This window comes from Carcharhinus amblyrhynchos, chromosome 8 (genome assembly GCF_965287045.1).
Source record: "Carcharhinus amblyrhynchos chromosome 8, sCarAmb.v2.hapA, whole genome shotgun sequence".
NCBI lineage: Eukaryota > Metazoa > Chordata > Chondrichthyes > Carcharhiniformes > Carcharhinidae > Carcharhinus > Carcharhinus amblyrhynchos.
The window spans coordinates 41,534,972-41,556,717 of record NC_137331.1 but is presented as its reverse complement, the minus strand read 5'-3'; the positions used below and the strand labels follow the sequence as shown (position 1 = coordinate 41,556,717).

The window sequence follows — 21,746 nt, the reverse complement described above, 5'->3', positions numbered from 1 at the left end:
CACACTCACAAACACACTCACACACACACTCACATGCACACACACACACACATACGCACACATACAGACACACACACACTCACACTCTCACACATACACTCCCACACGCACTCACACACACACACACACACTCACACAAACACACACACTCACATACACTCATACACTCACACACACACATACTCACACACACACATACACACACACATGCTCACACTCTAACACACTCACACTCATACACACACACAAACTCACACACTCACACATACACAGTCTCACACAGTCACACATACACTCACACACAGTCACACATACACACACTCATACACAGTCATACATACACACACTCACACTCACTCACTCACACTCACGCACACACACTCACACTCTCACACACAATCACACACACTCACACAAACACACACTCACACACAGACACACTCCCACACACTCACACAAACTCACACAATCACACATACACACTTTCACAAAGTTACACATACACTCACACACACGCACACTCACAGTCACACACTCACACACACAGTCATACATACACACACTCACACACACAGCCACACATACACACACTCACACACACACTCACTCACTCGCACTCACACACAGACATTCACACACATACACACACTCAGAAAAGCTCACACACACAAGCTCACACACACACACAAGCTCACACACACGCTCACTCACACACATACATACTCACACACACACATACACACTCACGCACACTCACACTTGCATTCACACACACACGCACATACACACATAATCACACACACACACTCACTCATTCACCAACACGCTTACTCACACTCACAAACACACACACAGATTCAAACACACACACACTCACTTATATTCATTCACACTCAGTCACACACTCACTCACATGCACGCTCACACACACGAGATCACACACAAAAGCTCACAGACACACACTCACACACACACGCGGACACACACACACTCACTCATTCACACACACACTCACATGCACACACACACACTCACTCACTCATACTCACACACTCACACATACACACTCACACACATGCTCAAACACACACACACTCATACACACACTCACAGACACACGCTTACACATACACACACTCATACAGACACACTCACTCACACACTCACACACACTCACAGACACTTACGCATACATACACTCACATATACACATGTTCACAAAAACTCACACACACAAGATCACACATACACACACACACAAGGTCTCACACACACACACACATAAGCTCACACACACACTCACTCACATACACACATATACACATTCACACTCACTCACTCACACAGACACACACACAAACACACACACACACATGGACACACTCATTCTCTCTCACACACAGATACACTCACACATGCACACACACTTGCTCACTCACTCATTCACACACACTCGCATACAGACACACTCATTCTCTCTCACGCACACAGATACACACACATTCGCACGCTTACTCACACACGCACACAGAGATACATTCACTCACTCACACACACAGACACAGTCACTCACTCACACTCAGACACACTCATTCTCTCTCACATACATATACTCATGCATTCACACTCACGCAGATAAACACACACTCACTCACACGTATACACACACACATACACACACACACATGCATAGACACACACACACACACGGTGACACAGTGGTTAGCACTGCGGCCTCACAGCATCAGGGATCCATGTTCGATTCCCAGCTTGGGTCACTATCTGTGTGAAGTTTGCACATTGTCCCTGTGTCTGCATGGGTTTCCTCCAGGCACTCCGGTTTCCACCAACAGTGCAAAAGATGTGCTGCTTAGGTGCATCGGCCATGCTAAATTCTCCCTCGATATACCCAAACAGACGCCGGAGTGTGGCGACTAGGGGATGTTCACAATAACTTCATTGCAGTGTTAATATAAGGCTACTTGTGACACTAATAAATAAACTTAAACTTTAAACACAGACTCACATGCACATGCTCAGACATACACACAGACACACACACACACACACGTACACATAGGCACTGATGTACACACAGACACACATATTAATGCATACAGACACACAGGCATACATATGCACGCACACAAACACACAGGAGGGAAGATTTCAAGGCCTATTCCATGTAACCGGAATTCTAGGGCAGTCTGGAGATTGCTTAAGTTCTTGATGCCCATGAGAAACTCTGTACGTGGAATTCAACAATACAATGCTTTCCATTTCTTGGAGTTTTGCCGCTGCACAATATATCTTTATAGCATTAAATCACATATCCCCCTCTTAGAAAACAGCAGGGGATTGCTAACCTTTCTCAGTGCCTCACTGACATTGGCTCACTGATTCACGGACTCCAGTGGGAGAAGCAGCAAAACGCAGCGTACCAACATGGCTGTCACAGCATGAATAACAATTAAAGAAAGAGCCAGACCATCAACACGACAAAAACTCAACACCTAGGAGGAATTATAGCTCTCTCTGTCAGCGCCTCACTGGTGTGTTTCGTTGCTCCTGCCTCCTGTTTCTGAAGGTTACTGGTTCCCTGGTACATGTGAGCACCCACTTTTCACTAGAATTGACCTGTACACCAGTCGGTTATTATATCTGCAGGAACACCATGACTAAGCCTGATAAGACCAGAAGACATAGGAGCAGAATCAGGCCATTCGGCCCATCGAGTCTGCTCTGCCATTTAATCATGGCTGATATTTTTCTGACCACATTCTCCTGCCTTTTCCCCATAACCCTTGATCCCCTTATTAATCAAGAATCTACCTCTGTCTTAAAGACACTCAGTGACCTGGTCTCCACAGCCTTCTGCGACAAAGAGTTCCACAGATTCACCACTCTCTGGCTGAAGAAATTCCCCCCCATGTCTGTTTTAAAGAATCATAGTAAGAAATTTCATGACACCAGGTTAAAATCCAACAGGTTTATTTGGTAGCAAACACCAAACTACCAAATAAACCTGTTGGACTTTAACCTGGTGTTGTGAGACTTCTTACTGTGTTTACCCAAGTCCAATGCTGGCATCTCCACATCTTAAAGAATCATCCCTTCAGCCTGAGGTTGTGCCCTCTGGTTCTAGTTTTTTCTACTAGTGGAAACATCCTCTCCATGTCCATTCCATCCAGGCCTCACAGTATCCTGTAAGTTTCAATAAGATCCCCCCTCAGTCATCTAAACACCAACGAGTACAGATCCAAAGTCCTCAAGTGTTGAGATGGCAGCGCTGGCTCTTTGGGCCAAAGGGCCTGTTTCCCAGGCTGTTTTTGTTCTTTGTTCTTTAACTGTTCCTCATACGACAAGACCTTCATTCCAGGGATCATTCTTGTGAACATCCTTGGGATCCTTTCCAAGGCCAGCACATCCTTCCTTAAATATGGGGCCTAAAACTGCTCATAATATTCCAAATGGGGTCTGACCATTCCTGACATCCATGTGGCTGGAGTCACTCTTTAACAACTGGGACTGGGAATCAGCCTGGCTGACCCTGTCCTCTCACCATCCCAGAGCCACAGGTCTTGCGGTAGTGTCATTCTCCTGTTTGCTGACTTATGTGGGTTTCTGATCTCGCAAGTCCTTACAGTTGGAGAGTCATAGAGGTTTACAGCATGGGAATAGGCCCTTTGGCCCAACTTGTCCATGCTGCCCAGTTTTTACCACTAAGCTAGCCCCAATTGCCCGAATTTGGCCCATATTCCTGTATACCCATCTTACCCATGTAACTGTCTAAATGCTTTTTAAAAGACAAAATTGTACCCGTCTCCACTACTACCTCTGGCAGCTTGTTCCAGACACTCACCACCCTCTGGGTGAAAAAACTGCCCCTCTGGCCCCTATTGTATCTCTCCCCTTTTACCTTAAACCTGTGCCCTCTAGTTTTAGACTGCCCTGCCTTTGGGAAAAGATGTTGACTATCTAGCTGATTTGTGCCTCTCTTTATTTTATAGACCTCTATAAGATCACCCCTCAGCCTCGTACACTCCAGAGAAAAAAGTCCCAGTCTATTCAGCCTCTTCTTATAACTCAAACCATCAAGTCCTGGTAGCATCCTAGTAAATCTTTTCTGCACTCTTTCTAGTTTAATAATATCCTTTCTATAATAGGGTGACCAGGACTGTACACAGTATTCCAAGCGTGGCCTTACCAATGTCTTGTACAACTTCAACAAAATGTCCCAACTTTTATATTCAATGTTCTGACCAATGAAACTAACCAGGCCGAAAGCCTTCTTCACTATCCTATCCACCTGTGACTCCACTTTCAAGGAACTCGGAGCCTGTACCCCTAGATCTCTTTGTTCTGGAACTCTCCCCAACACATTGAAACATTTTAATCCTTGTTTTTAAATCCTTTCTTGTCTTCGCCCTTCTCTATCTCTGTCATTTCCTCTTGCTCTACAAGCCCCCAAGATCTCGAAGTTCCTCTTCCCTTGGTCCCTTGCACATTCCAGGCTTCCTTCACCACGTTTGGCCACGTCTTCAGCTGCCTAGGCTGCAAGCTTTGGAATTTCCTCCCTAAACATCTCCATCTCTCTCCATTACTGACCTCTTTTAAGACACCCCTCAAAACGTACCTCATCGTTGAAGCTATTGGCCACATGTCTTCATGTGACTCATTGACAAATTCTGTTTGATAACACTCCTTGGGATGCTACATAAATGCAAGGTATTGTTGCTGTAAGGTTAGAGTGTTTATCATGGTTCAGACCAGGTAACCTAGTATCGGGTTGGGAGGAATTGTGGACGTCTTTTTTGTTTCCAGTATTTCAAAGGTAATTGCAGACGTTGGTGGTTGTGGGGAGAAGGGGAGGGGAAGAGTCATTGAATCTTCTGCATAGAGTGCAGAAGAAGGCCACTTGGCCCATTGAGTCTCCCAACCAGTGTCCCATCCAGGATCACCCTCTGCCCTATCCCTATAACCCTGTGCATTTCCCATGGCCAATCCACCTAATCTGCACATCTTTGGACACTGAGGGGCAGTTTAACATGGCCAGTCTACCTAATCTGCACATCTTTGGACTGTGGGAGGAAACCAGAACACGTGGAGAAACCCACACAGAGACGGGGAGAACATGCAGATTTCACACAGACAATCACTCAAAGCTAGAATTGAACCCGGGTCTCTGGCACTGTGAGACAACAGCAGAGATAGGCGATTCTGAAAGCGTTTAGTGTGTGAATTCTCATTAGTAGAGATTATGTGCTTTTAAATTGAGCTAAAAGTTCAGTGACTCACCAATTCTGCACAGCCGACGGGAACCGAAAAGTAAACATAGCTGTATGTATTCAGGCTTAGTGACCCTGCAATGTAGGTAATGACAGTAATAAGCACAAGGAAAAATAACTTCAACAGGCAAGCCAGCGATTAACATAGATACTCCTGGCTGTAAGTGGAGAAGCGAGAGAGGACAATGGGAGAGAGACCAAACTTAAAAACAGAGGTCCTGAGGTCTGTGTGAAGCTGCTTTGTAAAGGGGATATGTAATGTCCTAACCCTGTTCGGGGTCATGTGTTTTAACAAAAAGAAAAAGATGTGGTTCGCATGTGTAGATTCAAGCTAACCCACAACAAGTTTATTGAAAGAGATGTTCTCTGCGCAGCACAGTAAATGAAACTAAGGCATAGGTTTGTGAAAGGCAAATGGCATGTTGGCCTTCATTGCGAGAAGTTTCGAGTACAGGAGCAGGGATGTGTTGTTACAATTTTACAGGGCCTTCGTGAGGCTACACCTAGAGTATTGTGTGCAGTTTTGGTGTCCTTTTCTGAGGAAGGAAGTTCTTGCTCTCAAGGGAATGCAGCAAAGATTTACCAGGCTGATTCCAGGGATGGTGGGACTGAGGTATGAGGAGAGGTTGACTAGGTGAGTGTTGTTTTCACTGGAGTTCAGGCGAATGAGGGGGGATCTCACAGACACTTATAAAATTCTAACAGGACGAGACAGGGTAGATGCCGGGAGAATATTCCCGATGGTGGGGGAATCCAGAACCAGGGGTCACAGTCTGAGGATTCAGGGTAGAGCATTTAGGATGGAGATGAGGAGACATTTCTTCACCCATAGAGTGGTGAGCCTGTGGAATTCATTATCACAGGAAGTAGTTGAAGCCAAAATATTGAATGTATTCAAGAGGCGGCTGGATATAGCACTTGTGGCGAATGGGGTCAAAGGTTATGGGGAAAAAGCAGGATTAGGCTATTGAGTTGGATTATCAGCCATGATCGTGATGAATGGTGGAGCAGACTTGAAGGGCCGAATGGCCTCTTCCTGCTCCTATCTTCTATGTTTCTATGTAAACACTCAATGACAGTAAGATCAAGTCATGTGACCTCTTAAGGCAGTCATGCAACCACTGAAATATATAACAGGGCGGGGTCAGCATTGGTGGTTGGGAGACAGGATGAAGGCTGAATGAGTAGGGAAGATATGTGGGGGGGCAGGACAGAAGGCAGTGGCTGCATCACAAGCGATATTTCCATGGGAAACGGAGAGCCAAGCAGTGGGAATTGGCCACGAATCATTGGAGGTTGAATCAGGGTCTGGCGGAGGTGACCAGACGCCTTTTTAGCTTCGTAACACAAGTCAATGGATTCAGTATATCCAGCAGAGGGATGGATGGAGTCAGCGACTATGAGAAATAACAACAGCTATTTGCATTTGTATAGCAGCTTTAATGTAGTAAGCTGCTTCACAGCAGTGAATGATCAAATAAAATCGGACACAAGTCAAAAATAGGAGATATTAGGATAGGTGACCAAGAGCGTGGACAATGTTGTAAGTTTTAAAGAGTTTCTTGTAGGAGACGTGCAAAGGCATCAAGATTTAGGGAGGGAATTCCAAAGATTAGAGTCTTGGCAGCAGAAGGCTGGGAGGCGATGGGTGATATGGTGATCACCTGACTGGATTTGTAATCCAGCAAACCAGGCTATAGTCTGTAAGGACATGGGTTTAAAATCTCACCGTGGCCACTGGTAAAAGTGTGACTTAAACTCGTAAATCTGGAATATAAAGCCAGCCTCGGTAATTTGATCATATCCTTACCTGGTCTGGCCTACTCCAGAGCCACAGCAATGCGATTGACTCTTAACTGCCCTCTGAAATGGCTAATTGAGCCATTCATTTCAAGGGCAATTAGGGATGGGCAATAAATGTTGGCCCAGCCAGCGACACTCACATCCCCTGAAAAAATTTTCAAAAGCGCTGAAGGCACGTCCAACGATGGTGGAGCAGAGTGGATCAGGAATGATCATGTGGCCAGAATTGAAGGAGTGCCCATATCTCAGGTAGTTCTGAGGCTAGAGGGAGGAGGTAAAGTGTTGAGAGATTGGAAACCAAGGATGAGAAATTTAAAATTGAGCTGTTGCTTATAGAATCATAGAAAATCATAGAATTCCTACAGTACAGCTAGGAGACCATTCAGCCCATTGAGTCTGTACCAACCACAATCCCACCCAGACTCTATTCCTGTAACCCTCATTTATCTTGCTAATCCCCCTGACACTAGGGTCAATTTAGCATGGCCAATCAACCTAACCCGCATGTCTTTGGACAGCAGTCACTTTAGATCGGTGAGCACAGGGGTGAATGGGGATTTGGTGTGAGTGAGGACAGGGGCAGCATGGTCTTGGATGATCTCAGGTTTACAGAGGCTGTAGCTATGCGAAGCAGGTCAGAAAGGCATTGGAATAGTCTAATCTGGAGTGAACAGCAACAGAGGAGCTGAGACCAGGCTTGAGTGGGGTCAGGTGACAGAAGTGGAAGTAGGTGGCCTGAGTGATAATAAGGATATCCGTGAGGATATCCAGTCAGAGCTCAGCATCAAGTTGTGGACTGCCTGGTTCAGGCAGTTACCAGGGAAAGGGATGGCGTTCACATTCACTAGAGAGCAGCAAATCCAATCACCAGTAGCAGAGCGGAATGGAGATCAGGATGGGATGCGGCAAGAATGGATCAGCACTCACAGATTTTCAAATGGAAAACTCCAGTCCAGGAATTTGGGAACACAGGATGCAGCAGGGAAACAAACACTAGAATCGAAGCTCGTGATTCCAAATAAACCTGTTGGATTTTAATCTGGTGTTGTGAGACTTCTTACTGTCAAATCCAATACTGGCATCTCCACGTCAGGAAATGTTTAAGCACATTTCCTTCTCAACCATAATTCCTCCTTTTCCTTACTGAATCTTTTGATTTGATTTGATTTATAATTGTCAAACGTATTGGGATGTACAGAAACAACAGGAGGAGGCCATTCAGCCCTTTGAGCAGTTCGGCCCTTCGAGCCTGCATTCATCACAATCATGGCTGATCATCCAACTCAATAGCCTAATCCTGCTTTCTCCCCATAACTTTAACCCCATTCGCCCCAAGTGCTATATCCAGCTGCCTCTTGAATACATTCAATGTTTGGGCATCAACTACTTCCTGTGGTAATGAAGTCCACAGGCTCACCGGGTGAAGAAATGTCTCCTCATCTCCGTCCCAATGTGCCTACTGTGAAAAGTATTGTTTCTTGCATGCTATACAGGCAAAACACCTTTCATTGAGTATGTAGGGGAGAAGGAAAGAAGAAGGTGCAGAATGTAGTGTTACAGTCATAGCTCGGGTGTACAGAAAGGTCAGCTGAATATAAGGTAGGTTCATTCAAAAGTCTGACGGTAGCAGGGAAGAAGCTATTCTTGAGTCAGTTGTTACCTGATCTCAGACTTTTGTCCAGCTCATTTTCCCCAACAATAGAAGGTGGAAGAGAGAATGTCCAGGGTGCGTGGGGTCCTTGATTATGCTGGCTGCTTTTCCGAGGCAATGCTAAGTGTAGGTGGAATCAAGGTTGGGAGACTGGTTTGCATGATGGACTGGGCTGCATTCACAACCTTTTGTAGTTTATTGCAGTCTTGGGCAGAGTAAGAGCCATATCAAGCTGTGATACAACTGGAAAGAATCCTTTCTATGCTGCATCTGTAAAAGTTGCAGTAAGTAGTCTCACAACACCAGGTTAAAGTCCAACAGGTTTATTTGGTAGCACAAGCTTTCGGAGCATTGCTCCTTCGTCAGGTGAGTGAGGTGCTGTGAGACCACTTACTGTGCCTACCCCAATCCAACGCCAGCAACTCCACATCATGGCTACCACCGACACTGTAAAAGTTGGTGAGAGTCCTAGCGGACATGCCAAATTTCCTTAGGCTTCTGAAAAAGTAGCGGCATTGCTGGGCTTTTTTAACTATAGTGTCTGTATGGGGGGATCAGGACAGGTTGTTGGTGATCTAGACACCTAGAAACCTGAAGCCCTGCCTATGTCTTGTCACCAGTCTTCGATTGCAATGGTACATTTACCTTTTAAATGACCATCAAGCAGAAGCTGGAGTAGCTGGTTTTCTGACCACCTTTGATTGCCAGGAGTAAGCATGAGACCAGCTTGGAACCTCCACCTCCCCATTCCTACCATCTTCCTTGCTAAGAATTGGTGAGCAGGGCTTGCATGACACAAGCCTGTGGGCATCCCAAATTTACCCTCATTGTGGCACAGATGTGTAAATTCTCAACTGCAACACCCACTGAGAATCCAATGGAACGCTCTTCCTTAAAAATGTCCATCTATTTGTGCATTATTTTGATGTAGTGTTACCCTGCCAAATGGCTCTTACCACAGTTGGACCATGCAAGGCCATGGTAAAAGGAACATTTTGTTCTTTTCCTGTGTGATAAACTGTCATGTTGAGGTGAGGGAATTTACTTTTCTCAAAATAAAGTGATTCCAATGCATTGCCAAGACCATGTTTAATAGGCCTTAGCAGGGGGAGGCCCAGGAACATTGGGAGACTAGCACAGCACTGGGATACATTAATAGCATTGCTGGGACTTCCAGGATCAGAAAGTTAGAAAGTTAGCCAGCAGCAGTCAATTTTCCGTTCCAAAGAAAAGTAATTTCAATTTGGATGCCATCCAGTGGCCCCAGCGAAAAGTCAAGGGTTTGCTTTGTTTTCATTTCACATTTTCATTGGTTCTCATGCTGTGAGTGAACTGGGACAAGTTAATTTGTATTGTGTATGCACTCTGTGAAATGGACTGGACTCTATCAGGACTATTAGAATGATAAATGTACCACTGTCGTTAACAGATATTTGGGCCCAGGGGCAGGACTTAATGTCCTTGCTCAAGTGAGACCGCAAATTCCCACCTGAGATCAGCGGACATTTCTGTTGTCCGTCCCCCGCCCATCCCGATTCCATGGTTGGCGAGGCCGTAGAAATCTGGCGTACATCTGGAACTCAGTGTGCTGTTGAGGTCTCCTTGGGCTGGGTTCTCTGCCTTGCCCGTGATGGGATTCTCCCGTCCCGCTGTAGCGAATGGAGATTTGGCTGAATGCCAAATTCCCTGTTCTCTCTTGCAGCCGTGGCAGGCGTGAGCAGGCGGAGAATTCCAGGCCTTATTTAAGGAAGGATTCAAATGTGTTGGAGATGGTTCAGAGAAGGTTTGCTTGAGTGATAGCTAGAATGAGTGGGTTGTCTTATGAGGAAAGGTTGGATGGGCTGGGCTTGTTTGCAGTGAAATTTGAAAGACTGCGGGTGGGTGACTTGATTGAAATATATTTGATTTGATTTGATTTGATTTCTTATTGTCACATGTATTAACATACAGCAAAAAGTATTGTTTCTTGCGCGCTATACAGACAAAGCATACTGTTCACAGAGAAGGAAACAAGGGAGTACAGAATGTAGTGTTACAGTCATAGCTATGGTGTAGAGAAAGATCAACTTAATGCAAGGTAAGTCCATTCAAAACTCTGATGGCAGCAGGAAAGAAGCTATTCTTGAGTCGGTTGGTACGTGATCTCAGACTTTTGTATCTTTTTCCTGATGGAAAAAGATGGAAGAGAAAATGTCTGGGGTGCATGGGGTCCTTGGTTATGCTGGCTGCTTACGATATAAGATCCTGAACAGTCTCAACAAGGTGGATGTGGAAAGGATGTTTCCTCTTGTGGGTGAGTCCAGAATGAGGGGGAACAGTTTGAAAGTTAGGAGCCACTGTTATAGGACAGAAATGAGGAGAATTTCTTTTGTCTCAGAGGGTTATGTGACTTTGGAACTCTCTGCCTCAGGCGGGGGTAGAGGTTGAGGGGAGAGGGGGTGGGGAGGGTCACTGAATATTTTTAAGGTGGAGATAGATACATTCTTGTTGGGCTAGAAATTCAAATGTTACTGGGGGTGGATGGGAATGTGGAATTCCGAACACAAACAAATCAGCTATGATCCTATTGAAAGGCCGAACAGGCCTGAGGGGCCAAATGGCCTCCTCACTCTCCTAATTCAGAGGTTCATAATCTAACCATTGGAGTCACTCACACATATTGTCCTTTAGATTTCACATACAATGGACTCCTGGCTAGCGGGCAAATCACAACATGCACCTTCCATTGTTTCAGGGAGCTGCAAAGCGTGAGGTGTAGTCACTGTTGTTGTGTAGAAAATATAACAAGACTATTTATACACAGCAAGATCCCACAAGTAGCACAATGTGATAATGCCCACAATGTGATAATGACCAGATAATGTGTTTTAATATGTTAATTGATGGATTAATATTGGCCAGGACACTGGATAACTTCCCTGCTCTTCTTCAAAGTAGTGCCTCAAGATCTTTTACATCTACTGAGAGGACAGTTTAACATCTCATGAAAAGACATTTCCCCCGACAGTTCACCACTCCCTCAGTGCTGCACTGGGAGAGTCAGCCTGGATTATGTGCTCAAGTCTCTGGAGTGGTTCTTGGGCACCGAATGGCTCCTATAAATCTGGAATGTTCCGGATTTAATGCATGGACTAGTGTCCATGAACCTATTCCCCACAGTTGAACAGCTTACCCCTGCAGTCATTTAGTACACCCCTGAACAACTCCTAATCCTCCCAGCCTACTCATTTTTGGACACTAAGGGTCAATTTAGCATGGCCAATCTGCCTGACCTGAACATCTTTGGACATTAAGGAATAATTTAGCATGGCCAATCCACCTGACCTGAACATCTTTGGATTGTGGGAGGAAACTGGAGCACTCGGAGGAAGGCCACGCAGCTATGGGGAGAATGTGCAGACTCTGCACAGACAGTGATCCGAGACCAGAATCGAACCCGGGTCCTTGGTGCTGCGAGGCAGGAGCGCTAACCACTGTGCCACCTGATGAAAACATAAAATACCTTTGTTCTCTTTTGACCCGCTTCCAATTTTCACCCTCTGTAATTATCTGCTCTTGTGAATCACTGCAGCCCTTATGCTAAGGATTAAGGGTTATGGGGAGAGGGCGGGAAAGTGGAACTGAGCCACAACAGATCAGCCATGATCTTATTGAATGGCGGGGCAGGCTCGAAGGGCTAGATGGCCTACTCCTGCTCCTATTTCTTATGTTCTTATGTTCTTAAATGTCCCTGATAAAAAATGAAAATTCTGGAATTATTCAGCAGATCAGGCAGCATCTGGGGAGATAGAAACAGAATTAGCATTGTTAGCTTGGTGACCCTGGCGAGATTCTCCCAAAGAATCCGAAATGGTGAATTTGCAGGAAAACTGGAGTAAATCTGCTTGTTTCTTCAGCGGGATTTTCAAATTGAATCTCCCACAATCTGTGCGCTGCAGAGTGCACTGGCGTAAATCACGCAAAAAATCTGCAAATGGGCCTATTCCCGCTGGAGAGGCCGGCAGCATAGCGCTGAGCAGGCCACTGTGCGTGCGCTGATCTCTCAGTGCCAAGACCAATACATGTTCAGTGGCCCACCCTGCCGACCTCCCGATGGCTGGCCAACCCCACAGCTCCGCAGCACTGCCCTTCCAAATCCCTCACACCCGATGGCTGGCCTCCCGGTGTCTCCGGAACAGCCTCGACAACCCTCCTACCATCCCCCCCAACTCCCCTTTGGCAACCTTGCAAAGTGATGTAACCCACACCACTGGGAGACTTCCTTGAGCTGACCAGCTTAATACCGGCGCAGTTTATCGGGAAAGATTATTTTGCTTCTGGATTTCTGAAGTTATCAGCGGAAGGCGATTGTGAGGCAAATCTTGTGCTTACAGCAGCAGCAAGGACTGTGATTGTGGTACAGTCCATCCTGAGAGTAAGCTTGTGTCTCCTTGTACTTCCTGGCTATCAGATCATTTCAAGTAGCGGTGACCTTTGGAAATGATAAGCCCCTTAAAGCAATAGCTCCTATGGATTAATAATCACCCAGAGAGCTCACTTCAAAGACCTCGGAAAGGCATCGGCACCGTTCACACTTGCCTGCACTATTACCAAGTTAGACATGTGTGCCTGTTTCATCATTTATTAGTATTTTGTTTCACTTGCATTCCTTCTCCTCCAGTGTTGACGTTGTTTATTAATGTTGGTAACAAAAGTATAGCCCTTACCAGGCTAACAATGCAGCATGCCGATATATCAATCTTAAAAACTGACAAAAAACTGTCCAAACACACGGGGGGACAGTGAGCCAGAAAAACATCCCTGAAAATGAACCCAGAACAAAAGGGAACAAACAAAGGAAGAAAAGGCTCATCAGGGTTTTCACTGGCTTGAAGTTGGGAGTTAAAAAGAGGACATAGATTTCAGATAATTGGCATAAGAACAAGGAACGATGAGGAGAATTATTTCTGTACAGTGTGTTCATAGAATCATTGAATCCTGACAGTGCAGAAGAGGCCATTTGGCCAATCAAGTCAACACCGACTCACTGATAGAGTATCTTACCCAGGCTTTCTCCCCCACTCTATCCCTGTAACCCCACACATTTAGCATGACTAATCCACCTAACCTGTATGTCTTGGAACACTAAGGAATGATTAAGCATGGCCAATCACCTGATCTGCACTTCTGAGGACACTAAGGGGCAATTTAGCATGGCCAATCCATCTAACCTACTCATCTTTGGACTGTGGGAGGGAACCGGAGCACCCAGAGGAAACCCACACGGACACGGGTTTGCTGTTATGATCTGGAAAAGCAGCTGGTATAATCAAGGATCCTACCCACCCCGGACACTTTCTCCTAGGTTTTTACTCTTCCCCACCCTCTTATTTCCAACTTTCTCAGTGTCCTCTGTGCTCCTGAGAGAAATTGACATTGTTGATGGGAAATTAGAACTTCAAGTTTGACAGGAGATTCCAAAAGACCGAAGTTTACGACGCAAGAGGGGGAACCTCTTTGGCTGCTTGTGCATGTGAGATCCAGCTGTTTGCTCGGGTAATCCCTCTGACCCTGTCCAGCCCTATGATTCAATCACTTCTCCAATTTCTTTCTGAATATATGTAACGCACTATGTCTCATCTACTGTCTGTGGCAAAGCAGCTACAGAAGGATTTGCATTTCTAAAGCTCAGGGCACCCCAAAATGGGTTGAAGCCAATGAAATAGATTGGAAGTGTAGCCACTCTTATGATGTAGTAAACACAGCAGCCAATTTGCACACAGCAAGATTCCACAAACAGCAGTGTGATAATGACCAGAGACTCTTTTTAGCGAGGTTAAAGACAATAAAATCAAAAGAAATAGGAACAGGTATAGGCTGTTCGGCCCCTCAAATCTGCTCTACCTTTCAATAGGATCGTGACTGATCCGACATTCCTCTTGTCCAATTTCCTGCCCCTTCCCGTAACCCTGGGTTCTCTTGCTGATCAAAAATCTATCTCAGCCCTATATCTACACAAGGACTCTGCCCCCACCGCTCACTGTCAGAAGGAGTTCCAAAGATTCACAACCCTCTGAGAGAAGAAATTCCTGCTCATCCTAATCTTAAACCCTATATTCTGTGACTTTGCCATCTGGCCCTAAACTTTCCCATGAGGAGAAACATCCTGTCAAGCCCCTTAAGAATCCTGCATGTGAGATCACCTCTCAGTTTAAGTTTATTTATTTATTAGTCGCATGTAAGGCTTACATTAACACTGCAATGAAGTTACTGTCAAATTCCCTTAGTCACCACCCTCTAGTGCCTGTTCAGGCATGTCCTTTAGACTCTGGGAGGAAACCAGAGCACCCAGAGGAAATCTACACAGACACGGGGAGAACGTGCAAGCTCTGCACAGACAATGATCCAAACCGGGAATCGAACCCGGGTCCCTGACACTGTGAGGCAGCAGTGCTGACCACTGTGCCACCCTCATTTTTCTAAATTCCAATGACTCTCTTCCACCTTCTTCCATCAGGGAAAAGATACAGAAGTCTGAGGTCATGTACCAACCAACTAAAGAACATCTTCTTCTCTGCTGCCATCAGACTTTTGAATGGACCTACCTTGCATTAAGTTGACCTTTCTCTGCACCCTAGCTACATTACACCACATTCTGCACCCTCTCCTTCCCTTCACTGTGAATGGTATACTTTGTCTGTTTGCACCAGTTCAGTAGATTCACTATCTCTTTCCCTTACTCCATCTCGTCATTGTTTGAAATCCAACCCACTATGATGGTGTCATCAGCAAACCTGAAAATCAGATTGGTGGGGAATTTGGCCAACAGTCATGGATGTATAGGAGTATAGTAAGAGGCTGAGGACACAGCCTTGTGGGGCACTGGTGTTGTGGATGATGGTGGAGGAGGTGTTGTTGCCTGTCCTTATTGATTGTGATCTGTGGGTATATGTAAAGATGCTCTTATTGTCAGTTGTTATATTCCTTACCAGTTTGTCCTCATAGTTTATTTCCTCTCTCTCTATTGCTTTTTAGTCCTCCTTTGCTGGATTCTGAATTCATCCCAGTCTTTGGGGCTATCACTGACTTTTGCCTCCTTATGTGCTTTTACTTTCAACTTAATACTCTCCTTAACTTCCTTGGTTAGCCATGGTTGCTTTATCCCTCTCTGAGAATCTCCTCTTTACTGGGATATGTTTTTGCTGAGTTACCTTTTTAAATGTCTGCAGCTGCTTGCTTGCTGTCTTTCCTGCTAATCTATCCACCCAGTCCACCTTAGCTAACTCTAGCCTCACTTCATTGTAATTCCCTCCATTTAAGTTAAACACAATTGTTTCTGGCTCAAGTTTCTCACTCTCAGATTGAATAACAAATTCCAGCATGTTATGATCACTATTACTTCCGAGCAGTTCTTTTCCTCTGAGTCATTTATTAAACCTGCCTTTACCAGATCCAAGATAGCCTGATTCCCTGGTTGACTCCATGGCATTTTGTTCTAGGAAACTATCCCTAATGCATTTGTTATCATAGCTACCCTTTCCAACTTGATCAATCCAGTCAACATCCTATCTTCTATGTTTTGAAAGGATTAGGCTATTGAGCTGGATGATCGTAATGAACGGTGGAGCAGACTCAAAGGGCCAAATGACCTCCTCCTGCTCCTATCTTCTATGTTTCTATGTTTAACATGAAGATTAAAGTCACCCATAATTACTGCTCTAATCCAGTTAACCTACACATCTTTGGATACTTAGGGACAATTTACCATGCCCAATTCCCTTAACCAAGACATTTTTGGACTGTGGAAGGAAACCAGAACTCCCAGACATAACCCACACAGACACAGTGAGAATGTGCAAACTCACACAGATAGAGACCTGAAGCCAGACTCGAACCCGGGTCCCTGGCTCTGTGAGGCAACAGTTCTAACCGCTCTGCCGTGTGCCGTCCCATAATGGCTAGATCAATCCCTTTTTTTTAACTCCTTTTTAAATTTGAGTCCCCCTACAACCCTCAAAGTCTGAATGGGTAAATCCAGCGATACAACTCCTGTTCAACCTTAGCCAACCACAGTGATTGGAACAAAAACAGAAAATGCTGGAAAATCTCAGCAGGTCTGACAGCATCTGTGGAGAGAGAATAGAGGCAACGTTGTGAGCCTGGGCGATCCTTCATCAGAGTGAATGGAGCACTTGGGAAAAGCTTGAGAGGTCTGGGCCCAGGATTGGAAGGAAGAAAAGCTAACCCAAGATTCCCCAGTTATCCGGGAGCACAGATATCTCAGAGGATATGGGGCTGGGGGAGGTTACAGAGATAGGGCGGCATGGGATCACGGAGGGATTTGTAAACCAGGAGGCGAATTCAAAAACCAAGGCCAAAGTAGGTCAGACAGCGCTGGGGCGATGGTACAAAAACATCAGAGTGGAGATTAAATAAGTTATGGCCTGTAACTCAATCTCCAAATTAAAATGATATTTACAATCTACTGCATCTTTGCTTTATGAGTTTAAATAAAATGCTTTATTATTTTTGCTGAAATCCTGTAACAGACAGTAAGCCAACCGTTACGGATGAATTACAACCTAGGTTAACAAGGCTCCCCATTCAGGTTGCAATGGCCTCTCTCAAAAACTAATGGAACACAGAACACTTTCCTTAGAAATTAGAAATATACTTCAAATATATGAAATCAGCTTGAACTTGGTAAAAGAATAGGTTGGTGCTTTAGGGGCTGTTTTCCTGGAAACTCTTTAAGGTTTATTTTCTTTAGAAACAAGCCAGTGAAACGATCCAACTTAGGTGGCGATAACTGTGCTGAGACTGAGAAGGGGTCGTGGTGGGGTAAATATGTAAATAGGTAACCATAATACAATGTTGTGTAAGATTTTTTTATTTAACTCTGGTTAATTGAGATGCCCACTGGAATGTAAGTATTAAATAGTCTGTAGGAATAGAATTCGAGTTGTTTTTAGTGAATCAAGGTGTTTCAGGAGCACACTTGAGTAAATAATGTGGAATTCGGTGTCACAGAACCTTGCCCTGTATAAAAGGTTACAATGGGATTGCAATATTCAAAACTGCACAAAAAGAATGCCGTTGGCAGAGATCTTCCGATCTCCGGATGGCCTTATGCCAGAGATATTGCCCCCTCCCCGCATAGGGTGCGCTGGGAGATCCCTTGGAGGTCCCCATGCACTGACAATGTGGGAATGGATGGGGAACGCACTGGGAGAGGGTGCAGAGGGGGTTCACCAGGATGCTGCCTGGGATGGAACGTTTAAGTTATAAAGCGAGGTTGGATAGGCTTGGGTTATTTTTTCTGGAGCAGAGAAGACTGAGGGGCAACCTGATTGAGGTTATGTGGGGCATGGACAGGTTGGATAAGGAGCAGCTGTTCCCCTTAGCTGAAGGGTCAGTTATGAAGGGACACAAATTTAAAGTGAGGGGTGGGAGGTTCAGGGGGGATTTGAGGAAAAACATTTTTACACAGAGGGTGGTGATGGTCTGGAATGCGCTGCCTGGGAGGGTGGTGGAGGTGGGATGCCTCACATCCTTTAAAAAGTACCTGGGTGACTACTTGGCACCTCATAACATTATGGGACAAGTGTTGGCAAGTGGGATTAGGTGGGCCTTTCATGTACCGGTGCAGACTCGATGGGCTGAAGGGCCTCTTCTGCACTGTAGCATTCTGTAATTCTGTGAAGTTTGGAATTCCATTGGGCAACTGTCTTACATCTGGAACCTTCTGGAACTCAGAATTAGAGTTCTCGGATGTTTCCAACTCGCTTATTGGAATAATTACTCAGGAAAAGCTAGATGGGCTAAAACCAGTTCTAACTCCTGGGTAACTATACAGCTGACCACCAGGCCAAACCCCCAACCACTACTGCACCCTCCCCCGTCATCCTGATTACCCCTCAGTCCCATTACCTGACCAGCCCTGACCATACCCCCCCCTCCATAACTGGCTACTGCCCTGACTACTCCTGACTCACTAGCTATCTCGCTGACCCTCCAACCATCCCCAAACCCCCTGACTATCCCCTGTAAAGAAGCATGGTCACAGACTTTGTCAGGAACACAAAGAATCATAGAATCCCTACAGTGCAGTAAGAGGCCATTTGGCCCACCAAGCCTGCACCGCCCACAATCCCACTCAATCCCGTGAGGCTGGCCTCTTGGAATTTGAACTCCCTGAGTAAGGTTATAATTGCCTGCCATAAACAGGTCCAGGCAATGGGCAACTGAGGGGGTCGTCTGACCTGACTGTAGCCTTCCGTGCCTCCTGGGCACCACAGGGACTGAGGTACATTACTGACCCCTTGAATCCCATTTTGATTTGCTGTTTTAAGTTTCCTTTCCACTTTGCCCTTTGTTTCAGGTGGTGCCCCTCCTTTTGTGAGCTACAGATTTCAATTTATCCCCGAGTTAATTTAATTCCGTTTATTTGGTTGGCCAAGAGAATTGGTCATAATTACCTGTCCAGTCATAGTCCTTTCTGCAGATACAACTGGGAATGTCGGGGCTACTGACACTCTGGATTCTGACTTTGCACCTGACACACCCCGAGGACTGGAGATAAGTTTGTAAATAAAGGGAAGCTGGTGAAGGGACACCGGCCTCTGACAAGCTATTCCAGTCCACACCCCTGTAGTTCTGGAGGAATTCTGATCATAGCACTAACATTATAATTTAAGCTTTATAACTTCCTTTTGCTTTTGAATTTATGTCCATGGAGTGGCCTCTGAAAAAAGGAGAGGGTTTTTGTTTGAGACAACTCTGTTTGGTTAATTAGAAATGGCACCAGCAAAAAGAGATCGGGTAAGTCCTTGGGAGGAGGAAATAGAAATGCAGAACAATGAGGGAAGAATGGGGAGTTTGGGACTAATTGTCTCGTTCAGTCAAAGATCTAGTACAGGTTTAATGGGCCAAATACTTCCTGTATTCTTTGTCTGACTCTTGACTATGGGAAGAGTTTGTCCCGTCGGTGGCTTTTTGGAGTTCAGATTCTGACAGAGCTCCACAGCAGAATAATAAAAATACAACCAGTTTTTCATGGTCTGCTTGCTTATCTGGCTGACATTTCCGAGCCCATCATTACAGGTTATAAAGCTGCCAACCTCTCAGCCACTGTTTCTGTTCCTGATCTCCCAGGAGCCAAGGCTAATCCCTGAGGATGAAATGTTCACCTCGACATTCGTCTGATTCTGAGCTGTCTCCTGTTGGGAACATACTGATGCCTGATATCTCTCCCGGAGTCTATCTAATGTGAACGATTAAAGCTTTCGAATTGTTAACATTGCCAGCTCATTGAGTTACGAAAGTCTTGCCTTTCACTGTGAGAGCATTACACGCATAATGAAAGGCAGAGCTGATTGAACTGTGGTCCTGGCGTTTGACAGGGCTGATTCCAAAGGTCACTGAGTATTAGTCACTGTGCACATCTGGGTTCTGGCAAAGTCTTTGGAGTAAACAGAACTGGTCAAAAAGGAGCGAGGGAAATTGAGATCACGCAGGCTGTATGGTGAAGAATGAGCTGACAGATGGGCAGACTCTCGGTTGGCCGTATCCAGTTTGTACCGGTCAGCAGGGTCCTGAGCCGCTCCATCCACTGTCCAGCGTCTTTGGGTTAAGATCAAAGTATTGCTTTAAGAGACATGCAGCTAAACTCATTTCCCAAAATGCCAGAGCCTAAAAGACAATCTGGACTGGAATTCTCCGACTTCACCCATGACTGGGATCCTTCAGTCCGGCTGTAGTGAACAGAGATTTGGCTGAGTACGGGGCAGGGCATGAACGGCTGGGGAATTCTGCCAATGTCACGGCAGGAGTACGCCAAATTCAGTTTGCATTCTGTGTGTGTGTGTGTGTGTGTGTGTGTGTGTGTGTGTGTTTCCTCAGGGTGCTCCGGTTTCCTCCCACACTAGAAAAGATGTGCTGGTTAGGTGTATTGACTGTGCTAAGTTCTCCCTCAGTGTACCCAAACAGGTGCCAGAGTGTGATGACTAGGGGATTTTCACGATAACTTTGTTGCAGTGTTAATTTAAGCCTACTTGTGACTAATAAATAAACTTTACTTTTTACTTACTTTACAGTGCATAAAGAGGCCATTCAGCCCATCGAGTCGGCACCGACTCTCTGAAAGAGCATCCCACCCGGGCCCTCTTCTGCCCTATCCCCATAACCCTTTACATTTACCATGGCTAATTTAACTAACCCATACACCTTGGAACACTAAAGGGCAATTTTGCGTGGCCAATCCACCTAACCGCCACATCTCTGGTGCGTGGGAGGAAACCAGAGGACTGAAGGAAACCTACGCAGGCATGACGAGAATGTGCAGCCTCCAAACAGACAGTGACCCAAGCCAGAAATCGAACCGGGTCCCTGGTGCTCTGCTAAACACTGTGCCACCATGCCGCTCCAAAAATGACATGGATGAAGGATTTTGCAGCAAATAAATTCTTCCAACTGATAAGCCTGTATGCACTCAAAGTAGGGAGAATTCAATGAAACACTTCTATCATTTCCTAAACTAAAAATCCAATGTGTTTGTAACGGATGTGAAAAAAAACTAGGCAACTATATAACCTTGATGCTTATCCAGAGAACAATCTTCATCTTTAATTATTGACCCTGATTTAAGTGATTGTTAGAACACCATTCTCAAGCATTATTTATTTTAAACAAATGCAAAATAAAGTGACATTTTCCTGTTGTTTAAGCAACAATTGCTGATAACTTTTCTCGAGCTGTTTGTGTTTCGAATTCTCCCCTGTGGTTACTCCTGATCAGTACATTTTATCTGCAGGATATTAACGTTGTGATATGATTTATTACATTTCAGTTCTCTGCTATCTCTGCCGTTTGCTGAAGAAATCTCTTTAGTCAGGCAGTGACAGCAATTAGCAATCCTTACTTAATTACACTCATAATTACTCATTTCACCCCAATTGTTCCTTCCTTATCACTGATTACACTTCTTAAACACAGTAAGAAGTCTCACAACATCAGGTTAAAATCCA

General features: G+C 45.2%; 1 long non-coding RNA gene across 1 annotated transcript in view; it reads left to right on the top strand.

Annotated features, from left to right (window-relative positions):
• LOC145346546 (uncharacterized) overlaps positions 1 to 21,348 on the top strand; it is a 110,877-nt gene extending 89,529 nt beyond the window's left edge. The window contains exon 4 of the long non-coding RNA XR_013887708.1: positions 20,817 to 21,348. This is a non-coding gene — a long non-coding RNA (uncharacterized LOC145346546). The remainder of the gene's footprint in view (positions 1 to 20,816) is intronic.
• Positions 21,349 to 21,746: the final 398 nt, after the last annotated feature.